The sequence below is a fragment of the Daldinia decipiens genome (assembly GCF_022478715.1).
Source record: "Daldinia decipiens strain CBS 113046 unplaced genomic scaffold F4813scaffold_21, whole genome shotgun sequence".
Lineage (NCBI taxonomy): Eukaryota > Fungi > Ascomycota > Sordariomycetes > Xylariales > Hypoxylaceae > Daldinia > Daldinia decipiens.
In genome coordinates this window covers 10,471-13,940 of record NW_026054564.1, presented here as the reverse complement: position 1 = coordinate 13,940, position 3,470 = coordinate 10,471, and positions in this window count along the sequence as shown.

Genomic DNA, 3,470 nt, shown 5'->3' with positions numbered 1-3,470 from the left:
AATCGGAACGTCCTCGGATCTTTTCTGGACGGTTCAATGGCCTTCGGGCTAGGGCAGGCCCCCGGAAGATGACGATTTTGTAGACAGGAGCAGACAAGGCAGATATATATGGGGCATCAGAGCTGAGAGGCAGAAGCGCAGAGCTAGGCTGCTTTTGTACAGTCGAAAACACAGTATGACCAATTCAGCAACAAGTACACAAGTACACCCATCTATCAGTACCCTAGGTACATACAACGTACAGCGATGGTGCAGCACCTATTTCCAAATCGGATGCGGGGCCTTTCCACGCCCTGGCGTGTGGTGAGCGGTACATATCTACGCGGTGATGTCATTTATAAGCAATGTGTGATATTATCATGGTTAACTCGTTGCCGCTTCAGCTCAACCAGCCAATGCGTACCGAACAGGCGTCTAATATCCGGGCCCTGAGTTGTTCTGCTTACGTACGAACCGTGGCCAGGTATTCGCTTGTAGGTACATAGGTATGCATTCCACAATAGAGACAACAAGGCAACGAAGCTGGCAAGGCGACGCCATCTTGCTAATCTGCTAATCTGCTAATCTTGCTACGACTTCAAAACAGCTCGCTGGGATTCTCATAGCAGAGCGACGATCCAAATGTTAAGATCTACCCAAAATATCCCCCATGCACGAAGCCTTGGTCTGATTTAGGTAGGTATTCAAACAGATTAACGAGACGTTTTCTGCATGCCTTACCCACCGTCGAATCATTGCCTTCATAGGAAGGTATACTAGCAAATCCTCATTTGAGCCAGGCTCTTCACGGCAAGTTTGTTACCAGTTCCTAACTGCCCGTTCAGCCCGCCATCCTCTTTGTTAGATCTAAGTCGATTTAAGAGCAACGTTTTCTCCCGGGACCTGCCCTTGTCGCGTTTGGCAGTTATATCGACACTTTTCATGTGGCTGCTGACCCTGCTGACCCTGCTGGCCCTGCTGGCCCTGCTGGCCCTGCTTGCCATATCTATCGCGGTGACGACATGCGTACCAATCTCCGCAAGAGGCTCACTGATCCTCACCGGGGCCTGCATACGTATCTAGGTACCTGAGAATCCTATTCATTCCCCGCGATCAAGCCCTCAAGCCCTCAAGCCCCCAAGCCCTCACGGCTTCTCTCATACGCATCAGCCACCCGCGCCGGGCCAAGCACTTCTGAGACCCCTTAATCATAGACTTTCCCCCAAATCTTCCACCGAACTTCCACTAGGTTCCTAATGCTTCGTCATATTTCTAAATCCTCTTGCGATCTCCTGCTGCTTGCCGCTGCTTGTACGTATGTCGTGGAACGGTAATGACATCACCCTCACGTTCACTTACCAACTCCCCTTTCTGAGAGGGCTGTAGTTACCACTTCCCCTCATCAAACGTTTCAATGTCAGAAACCAACGTGAGATCCCATATAAGGTACGTATAATATATACGTATACTTGCATGCGCATCTTCCCTCGCGTGTAGTTAAACCAACGTTGTTAACGTATGACGGGACAAACGACGATATGTAGGTTAGTGCTGTGTAATAATGCTATACCTGATTAATAAGTATTCTACCACCTAATTGCAACCCGCCTATGCACCTATGCATCGGTCTATGCTCTTTATGTAATCCGTATACTGTGACTAAAGGCAACGCCCGCTTTTCTTCCGGTATCCAAAACATTCGAAGGGCCGAATCCTGCACGTCTCACGTACTTCAACAATGGCTATCAATTTCTTCCACATGTGCCAGTCCCACCCAGAAATTATATATTGTGGCCCTGTGTTATCCATCAACACGTAACACGGCTGCCCAAGTCTCACCCGGCTTCTAACTAACGAACTATCTAATGTTAATAGGGTAGAGCACTTGCTCCATATAGCAGCCTACAACACGCAAGCACCTCCACTTCTAAGTTTTGTCAGAAGTGTGTATCCCACAGCTGCATCACGGACGCTGGAATATCTTCATCGAAACAGGGGGGGGAAGAATGCACTTCACCGACAAGAAGCGTCCTCGAAGTGCCGATCCTCTCTGCTCCCGCGATGCTTGTCCGACGTGTCTGGCCAATCACGCATCACGGACGCAAGGATGCAAACATCGTCTCCTCCAAGCCTAGTACCAGAGATCGTCGGTCGTTGGGGCCAAGTCTCTGCTGCCGGAGCATTCTCGCCTCCTAGTTTATCGCACCCCCCCAAAAAGGTATATCACGAGGGGCCTCGTTAGGTCCGCGGCCTGCCACGTGCAGAACCAGCCGTCGCCTCTTATCCGCTTCCATATTCTGTTCATATGTACTGCCATAGCAAGCGGGGCTTGTTGCGTGGTAAGGCGCATTGGCACACTCTTCTACGTACAAACCTTCATGCCTTGCCTACCAGCCAGTTTGCCTGCTTATCAGATGGCGGCCTAGTCCAGATGATGCCCTCGTTGTTATCGAAGCCTATAGCTATTCCGGTAGCTATATTTGTGCCTCTCCCTTGAGATCGTCAATGGGCCGCGGGCTGTCGTCACGAGGTTATTAGGCATTACGAGATGGCAGAGACGATCTCCAGCTACACCAGCAGCTGGAACTTGGATCAGCGTAATTTGCAGCTGGCTGGAGTCGAATACCAATAATCCTATCGGTTGCGGGAGGTAAGAACCCTCGTGCTTGGGTAGCGTGGTGATCACTGGTATTTTACCACACGTACGTAGCCTTGGGTCGTTCTAGCTCGGCTTCGAGAAGCAGGATTTCGTCAGAGCCTCGTCCTCGTTTTGGTTCGTATCTAACTAGCCAACCTGCCACGAGCTCGTCATGCATAACGCGGTAAGAATCCCCCCTACATACGATCAAGAAAGGTTGACAACTGGCCGGGCAGTGATCTATGATGGATCTCTTCCCCTTGGGAAACCAGCGCGTCGTGATCAGCAAGGCGGCAGTCGCCCTGATCAGCAATGCGAGCTCGCGGAACTAGAGAACAGAAGAGCGCGGGACTCGCTGCGTTTTACTACGCTAGCCTGCCTAACAGATCGTGCATATAGTAGTCGCGGAATACCCAACGGAACAAGTTGGGCTTGAAGCAGGACTCCACCGGGTCTCTGGTACCCTCCTTCACGTGCTAGTGCACGAAGCCGTCTCATAGCGTATACGCACGTAGATTTCTAGAAGCAGAAGGGTGTATACATCAACCCGAATCGGTTATGAGACTTGACTACCTGATCTGTACGGTAGTATACAATGCATTTCTACAAATCGGTAGAGCTCGTTTTGGATCTCGTCTCCGCGAAAACAGATGGCGGATCCAGCGGGAGCTTCGCTGAAGTTCCGAAACCTAGACGCGGCCAATGAAATGAAAGATGACAAGAATATAACAACATCCAAATATACGAAGTTGCGTCCTCGAACGCTATTGGCGCCACGCATCTTCCCCGTAAATTGGAGACGCTAGTTCATACTTCATACAATACATACGTCCTCACCGTCGCTGTCGCCGAC